The 8,819-nt window shown below is 38.8% G+C and overlaps 1 long non-coding RNA gene across 1 annotated transcript; it reads left to right on the forward strand.

The window, feature by feature from the left end:
• Window positions 1-472: 472 nt before the first annotated feature.
• LOC132342997 (uncharacterized) lies at window positions 473-8,615 on the forward strand. Its single transcript, XR_009491632.1, has 3 exons — window positions 473-532; window positions 2,258-2,434; window positions 5,323-8,615. It is a non-coding gene; the product is annotated as an uncharacterized lncRNA (long non-coding RNA).
• Window positions 8,616-8,819: the final 204 nt, after the last annotated feature.

Genomic DNA, 8,819 nt, shown 5'->3' on the forward strand with positions numbered 1-8,819 from the left:
TGTGTGACTTTGGACAAGTTACTGATAACCTTTTAATCATCATTTTTGTTATTTGTAAAACTGCTAATAGCTACTTATTTTGTGCACATTAACTCACCTTATTCATCTACTGTATTATTTTTTATAACCTTACTATAGAAAATTCACTTATCTTCTCAAAGCTATAACTAACTGCTTCATAAAACACAAAAATTCCCTTATAGTCATTTTTGGAGAGAAGCCTTTACACACATTTTTTTCTTTTCCTTTAAATTGTTTTACTTGAACCTCGCTGTTACAAAACCTTCCTTTATTAACAGAGTTAAAATCAGCTAAATACCTTTTTGAGAATAAGAACAAAATAATCAAGTTTTAAAGATCTTGTTTCAAGTTACTCCAGAATAGAACACAGAACATTCAGACATAAATGACATCAGACGGTGGAGACAAAGGGGACAAAGGACTGGAGCACTCAGATCCTTAGAATTGTTTACATGAATCAGCTACTTGGAAGGCCACTCCAAATGAAACAGTCCTGCTCCCTGTGCCTGAGGTAGCAAGTAGAATATTATAGGGGGTGGGCAAGGGGCGTGAGGAGGGTGCAGGGCAATGGGCTAACAAAATCCTGGAAAAACAGATCCACCGAAACAAGGAGGGTCTGGCATCTTGTGTATATTAGGCCGTGTACATAGTGGGCGCACAATAAGTATTGGTTGTCTCAACAGCATTTCAAAACCAACTTTAAGGAGGATATGTTTTATTTTTCACCACATTTCAAATATTAACTGCGAGCTTGATTGGTTCATGATGGAATAGAGAGCTGCTTCAAATCAACCAGGCACTGCTCATTGGAGATTTGCACGAGTGATTAAAATCATTCAATCCCTATGCAGAAGCAGATGCTAAGGAACATTTCAGTGCTTCTGGTATATTCCTGAAACAGGGAACTCAAAAGGGATCTTGAGCAGAATGGTGGCTGATAATACCTCTTAAAAAAAACAAAAAAGAAAAAGAAAGAAAGAGGAAGGTAGGGAGAGGGAAGTGGGGGAGAGAGTGAAAAAGAAAGAAGGAAGGAAGGGAAGGAAGGAAGAAAGAGAAAGAAGGAAAAATAAAGAAAAAAAACAAATTATTGTAAGTCAAACATATTTTGAAAGATTAGACTATCGAAGCCATTTTTAATACCCACCACAACACAATTCAATGAGCTATTGAGTCACCGCTCCATCTGAAGAAACTAGAAGTTTCCCTCTGTTTCTTCCCCAAATAAGAACCTTCTGCATCCACTCCAGGGACAGATTTCATTTCACTCCTCCTGTTTCACACACACTCAGCTCACAAATACCACATGCACGTGTAGGGAGGAATTAAAAGGAAGACAGGGTGAAATATTTTATGACCCTCCCATGGATGCACTCTTACATACCCCAGCCCACTGGAAACACATGCTGGCCAGCTGCTCTGGGCTCTTGCCCCCAGGGTAGGTGTTAACACACATTGCAGGAACTCGGTGTGGACCCGCAGCAGTTGTAAACATGTGGAAATGGCCCAGAAGCAGAGAAGGAAGGGTTCAGGCCCTCACCCTCCCGCACACAAAGCCAAGTTTGGTACATAAGAAACTCAAAAGAACTCCCCAAAGTATACTGCTCTTTTTACATCATCGCAGTTCCCCACTCGGGCTTGGAAAAGCCTCATTCGCTCTAGTTTTGGGCTATAGCTTCCATTTCCCTCCAGGAAGCAACTCAGCACATCTTAAATTTTGTTTCCGCATTTCCTTGGCTGGTTTGGGATTCCAGATGTAGAGAAGTCGGGTGGGAGTTGGGGGTGGAGTCAGGGAGGAGGGGGAAGGTCGTTTCCTGCATAGGACAGGAATACTGTGTGGACCTGTGGCCTGGACTGAAGGGGTGCCACACACTGCTTCCGGACATATTTTTTCTTTCATTCTGTCCTGTGAGTTGCCCTGGGAACATGGACCAATGAGCTCTAGCAGAAAAGCCAATAATATTGGAAGGATGGGAGGAGCAAGAGAAGAGCACTGAGCTCCTTAAGCGCATGAATTTTTCCACTTTGATGTATCCATTAGGGTATTTTTGAGAAGGGATCAATTCCTTTTCTTATGTGAATTTATCTCCGTGGATGTAAAAAAGAATCAATAAGAAATTGGTAGCTCAGCCTGAACAGCCTGGCAGCTTGGAGTTATTCTGTGAATCTGTGTCCATTTCTATGCCTCCCGCTGTCATTTTGTCTTTGTATGTGCTCCCTTCTGTGCAACTTATTCTAGAACCGTACCCCTTGGGCCCTGGTCTGAGTATCCAATCTGAGCTGATGCTGCAGGTCCCACCCTGCTCCTGCTTGGCCCTCAAGATCTAGAACCCTTAAGCATACACCAGTGGCCAAAACCCAACTTTGGCACTGAAAGAACTTTAGACAAGAAGGAAGGCCATCCACATGACAGATTGTAAGTATTTGTGTCTATATTCCCATTGCAGCATCTGCAATTGAGGTAAGTCAATTTTGGCCTGACCAGTTGTCTTTTTCCTAGGAATACTAATAGCTGGATCCACTCCCCTTAGCCTTTATTTCATTTCACTTTCTGTTCTGTCTCTGAACCCAGAATTTTGGATGCCTAGACCTACATCTGCTGTTACTATTCAAAATGCAGTTCTTCACCCAAGTAACTGTTGTGTATTAGTGAACCTGACATCTTTTTTTTCCCCTAAAATGTTTTTCTGTAAGTAATTACAAACAAAACAAAACATTCCAGAAAGTGTTTGAAGAACAAGTACTGGGATTAAAATACTATTTCTTAAAGATTTCACTAAGATGTATAGACCCCAAAGAGTTTATCCATGAAAGCATGGACCTTATAAATTGTATTTAGCAAATCAATTTTGGGAATGGCTACATCTGTTTCTGGGGAAAAAAGTGAGAAACAGATGTGGAAGCAATGGTGAAACTGAGACAGGAAGCTTGTCAAATGTGAAAACTGAGCAAGAGATCTGAACCCAGAAATCAGAGCAACAAAAGGGAGATAAATCCAGAGGAGCTGTTGATAAAGCCATGCAGTCATCTGAGAGCTGCATTCAGTCCAAAGAGATAAGAATGTTGTCAATGGACGTGATTTTAGCAGATGCTAAGCAGATCTCATTAAAGTCTTTTAAGTTCATCATGAATGAGTAATAAAAGAGAAAATTTAATTTGGGGCCCTAAAGACACATGTTTTACATAAGGAAGTGTGTTATATTAGCAAGGCCTCCAAAGGTTCATCTTCCTGGTAGTCATTGCCCAAAGAAAATTTGAAGATAGTCTTTCTTCCACAGAAAGATGAGGAGTATGGTGTCATTTGTCTCCCAGGGATACTTCTGCATGATTCCAGAACTTTGTCAGATGTTTGTGGAAGGACTTTCTGAAGCTGACATGTAAGAAAACACACAGGAAAGAAGCAATTCTGTGGATAAATGAGTCACATGTGTCTTCACTGAGTCACATGAAATCTCAGGCGTCTATCCAAGTTCAGTATCCCCACAGACCACTCTGAAGCTTTTTCCTGTGTTTTTCTCAGAGATTTATGGAAAGCTGTCCGAATTAGTAATTATATAAAGCTTTCTCTAGTGTCGGAAATCATGGAAGAGGTGGCACTTCCTTGCATGCTCCAGGAGAAGAGAGAGAAAGAAGCAGAGACAGTGCACATCACTTTATTTCCTGTTTTAATTCTATTCCCACAAATGAACACGAGCATTGTTAGAGCTCTTTTCCTTTGGCTATTTGGTTAGCAAACCCTTATCTCTGCCTGCTGAGAAAAAGTGTGCCAGGTTCACTTTTATGTAGAAATATGCAACACGTCCTAAAATAAGTCAAACATGACAGCCTTGAACAATAAAGAGGAGCAAAATGTGCCCACAAAAATATAACCGCAGATCTAGAATCTGAGCACTCACTGTTTCTGTTTCTGGAGTTTAGCTGCTTTGCAATGTTATGTTAGTTTCTACTGTGTGGCTAAGTGAATCAGCTATATGTATGCTCTTGCCTGGAAAATCCCATGGATGGAGGAGCCTGGTAGGCTGCAGTCCGTGAGGTCGCTAGGAGTCGATACGACTGAGCGACTTCACTTTATTTTTTCACTTTCATGCGCTGGAGGAGGAAATGACAACCCACTCCAGTGTTCTTGCCTGGAGAATCCCAGGGATGGTGGAGCCTTGGTGGGCTGCCGTCTATGGGGTCGCACAGAGTTGGACATGACTGAAGTGACTTAGCAGCAGCAGCAGCATACATATATCCTGTCTTTGTCACCGCAGAGTTTCTGAGATTTCCCTGTGCCATATAGTAGGTTCTCATCGTTGTTGTTGTTGTTCGGTTGCTGTCAGGTCCGATATCTCTGACTCTTTGCTACCTCACAGACTGCAGCACACTAGGCTTCCCCATCCTTCACTGTCTCCCAGAGTTTGCTCAAATTCATGTCCATTGAGTCAGTGATGCTATCTAACCATCTCATCCTCTGTTGCCCCCTTCTTGGACAGTATGAAAAGGTTCTCATTAATTGCCAGATTTATACATAGTAGTGCATATATGTTAATTGGGATGGAGAACTCACTTTATGATTTAAATTTTGCCTCTGGAGCAAGAAGATACCCTGTTTGGAGGAAGGCAATATCACTGCAGGAAATCCAGGGAATGCAGATATACTTTAGGCTGATCTTTGTTCCTAAACTCAAGGACATTTCTTTTAAAATTATCAGGGAAAACACAGATTTAAAAAATAGTTAATGAAATTTGAAATAAGAGTAATGTGTAGGAACAATACCATCAAACGAAATTATTCTGATTTTAAAAAGAAGATGTAACAAAATATTTCAAATCATATCAAAAGTAGTAACTCATTAAAAGGAAGTAATAAATTTGAAATGAAGAATTTAAAAAATCCTTAGGTTGCTTGATAATTCCATTAGTGATGAGGAAGGAACCATACAAATACGTCTTAAAAAGTTTCAAAATTTAGATTTGATGAAAAGACATGAGCAAAGATAACATAAGCTCAATAACCATGAAAACAAGGATGCTGGTGACAAACTAGTCAATGAATATTATCAGTTCAAAAAGTGTTTAATCACTTCACAGAAAAATTTGAAATGCTGTGATATCTTTCAACTCCTCTGAGTGAAACTGAATAGTTTTTCCCAAATTTTGCAACAATCTGAAAAACTTATATAGCATTAAAAATCTAGTCATGAAGCTGAAATTCTTCTAAGCTATTGATGGAAAAGAAAATATGTTAAAGAAAAATGGAATTATCTGATGATTTTTTTAGGAAATAAGATTGAATTGTTCCCTGGTGCTTTCTTTTATCAGGTCCAGCAATCCTGTTCATTTAGCCTCAGAATAAGAAAGAGCCCTTAGAGACAGTCAGACACGCCCCAACAAAGGCCAAGACAGCAGTTTACATTAAATAACGGAATACCATCTCAGCCTGCAGCCCTTGCCTTGGCATCTGTCTCCTCAGGCACAAAGTCTTTCCATCTCTATGGCTAAAGACTGGCTACAGTGATGCCTCCTGGAAAGAAGAAGATATCTAACCTAGAAATAATTCTATTTCAACCACAGAATGAAAATGTTCCTTCTCCAGCTTTAATAATTTAAAATTCTCTAACTTCCCTCCACCTCAAGCAAAAGGAAAACAAAAACTAAAAAAAACTCCTGGTGGCTTTCAAATACTAGTTTGTCCCTGGTTTGCATTCCACCTATTTTAATGAATATCAATACAAGTAAACATTTCAGCCTGGGCTCAGGAGTTTGTTGGCAAAAGCTCTTCAGATTTCATGTTCACTGCACTCTCGGCTAAATTTTGGCTGGGTCTGCATGACTCCACGGAAGGCTTATTTCTATCGTAGTCAGACGTTTTGCATTTACCCAATAACTGGCAAATATCTGAGTCCACAGGAACAAAGCAGGACTTACAGGGGAGAGCTGTCCAAAAGCAAAACCCCTTTGAATCACCTCAGCTGGGTCTGTGGCTCATTTTACAGAGCATTTGCCCTTGGGAAAAATTCACCATGTGTAGAGACGTTGCTGTCCCTTGGCTTTACCTTGCTTTCTATATTGAAGGAAGTGCAAGATGCCCAAGGTTTATTGGGGAATATTAGGTTCATTTTAGATATCTGCATAAACCCTGAAACTTTATTTTACATGAACTAAATGTTAGGTTCATTTTAGATATTTGCATAAACCCTGAAATGAACTGAAAAATAAACCCTTTAAAATTTATTTACTTTTAATTTCTAATAGGACAAGTATCAGTGAATAAGGGGCTTCCCTGGTGGCTCAGTGGTAAAGAATTCACCTGCCAATGCATCAGACACAGGAGACATGGGTTCAATTCCTGGTCGGGAAAATTCCCCTGGAGTAGGAAGTGGCAACCCACTACAGTATTTTTGCCTGGAAAATTTCATGGACAGAGGAGCCTAGTGGGTTATGGTCCATGGGGTTGCAGAGTTGGATGTGACTGAGCACGCATGCCAAGTATCATTGAATACACCTACACAAACAAAAATTTTTTGCCTTCCTCACTAATTCGTTAAATGGAAAGGGTATCGGGAACTCCCTTGTTCCTAGAGGTTAGGATTTGGGGCTTTCACTGCTATGGTCCAGATTCAATCTCTGGTTGAAAAAATGAGATCCCCAAAGTCATGTGATACAGTCAAAGGGGGGAAAAAAAAGGGAAAGAAGGTCCTGAGTCCAGAAATTTGACAGTAGCTGATCTAAATTGTAAATCAAAGTATATCTTCTAGTTAATTAAATGAAACCTTTTAAAAAGGGCCCTTTCAATGAAGCTTCAGTATGATGCTATAAAATCATTGTGATCCTTTTGTCTTTCCCAGTTTTACATAATTATTCATAGCAGTAGTAAATCCAGAATCTGAATCCAGGCAATCTGGCTTTAGAGTGCAGGCTTTTAGCCACTAAATCATTTTATTTGTAGAGAAACATGTAAATGTCAAGAATGCAAGCATCAAACTGAAATATAAATTGCTGCTTCCTTGGAAAACATAGAGCAAACAAAAAGGTAAGATTTTAAAAAATGAAACTGTTCTTGCCCATGCGTCCAACCTTACTGTGGATCAAATGGGTCGCTTGGGACTGCTTAATTTTTAAATCCCTGGAATTTTCCTAATCTTATTAAGCAAACTCACGAATAAAACTCTAACTGGTGACCCAAACCCTCAAAAAGAAAGTACTTCTGTTAGCAATCAAGTCTTTTTTCAGAAGGAGCAGTAGCATTCTCAGAAATGTTAAAAGATAGTGGAGGGTCCTGGTAGAAAGCACTTTTTCCACCCAGGGAGCTTGCTTTCATAGCAGTGGAGCATAGATGCTTAACTGGAGAGGTTGTATTCTTTTGAAGGAGTGAGAAAGCTTGTGACCTGTTTTGTGAGGCTGTCCTGTGTAACTGCAATGGGATGGGGGCAGACTGGTGCACAGCCTAATCCTTCTTGACCTCTTTGGCATTACGCTTACAACCTAAAACAGGAGAATCCATTGCACTTAATATATGTTAACATCTGAACATACAGGTCACTAAGTTGCTTGTCTTTTAAATGGAATTAACATATGGAAAATCATGGGTCATGAAATGGTGTCCTCTTTCACAAAGACAAGGCCAGAGTATTTGACACTGAAACTTCTCCTCAGATGAGTGAATTCCATGCCCCTCTTCCTCCCAGGAGGTAGTCAAAGAAGAAAAGACTTCCTGAAATCTGTACATTCTCAGGGTTATTGAGCTTTGCAAAGCAGCAAGAGATCCAGGATGTTATCAACTTAGTCATCAAAATAAAAACAACAAATTAAGAGTGTTGAATGTGCTAGAATGGGTGTTGAAATCAAAGGAACACTGTAGACCAAATAACAGAAACAAGTGCATCCCAATATTTAAAGAATGGTAACAGTGGCATTTTCAATTGAATGAGGAGTGTTGGGGTTGTTACTACTTTCTTGAAAAGAAGTTAATACTTTCTTGAAAAAAAAGTTTTATCTTTACCTCAAAACAAATAATAACATAAATGGGTTAGAGGTCTAAATTTATAAACAATATTTAAGTGAATATTTATATTCTTAGGATTGAGGGGCTTTTCTAGGCATGAATTCTAAAATGTAACTGTACAGCAAATGCTTGATGTAATTCACTTTATTACAGAAAGAAAGAAAAGGAAGGAAGAAAAGAAAGGGAGGGACGGAGGGAAACATTAAAACCAAACTGAGAAAAATACTAATGTGTTTTGTATTCTAGCACAGGTATAACAATATTACTCTTATTAACAAATGCTGTAAAGAGATGATTCACAAAAGAAATGAAAATGACCAGTGGATACATGAATACAGCTTCAATCTCAGCAGTCAAAGAAATGCAAACTAAAATAACGAGGCACCAATTTTTTTCTTTTAGATTGGCAGATATTATTTTAATTTTAAATACATAATCTTAAATTTTGGAGAATATAAAGAGAAGTCCACGCCTTTATACTGCTGAGAGGCATATAAAATTGCATGGCCATTCTATAGGGAAACGTATCAATATGCATATAGAGCCTTTAAAAAGAACTTACCCTTTAACGGGACAAATCCACTTTCAGGATTTCAACCTACGAAAATTCATTAACACGCTTACAAAGTGTTTGAAGGAAAATCTTTTATCTTAAATAATCTTTCAATAGGGGAATTGGTTAAATGAATTATAATACAAACAGAAGACAGTGTCACATATAAAAATTATAGCAAAGTTGTCTATTTTTATCATTTGAATTGATATTCAAAATATACTTTTATAAAGAAGTTTGAAATGGTACATACATTATGGT

This window comes from Bos taurus, chromosome 2 (assembly GCF_002263795.3).
Source record: "Bos taurus isolate L1 Dominette 01449 registration number 42190680 breed Hereford chromosome 2, ARS-UCD2.0, whole genome shotgun sequence".
NCBI lineage: Eukaryota > Metazoa > Chordata > Mammalia > Artiodactyla > Bovidae > Bos > Bos taurus.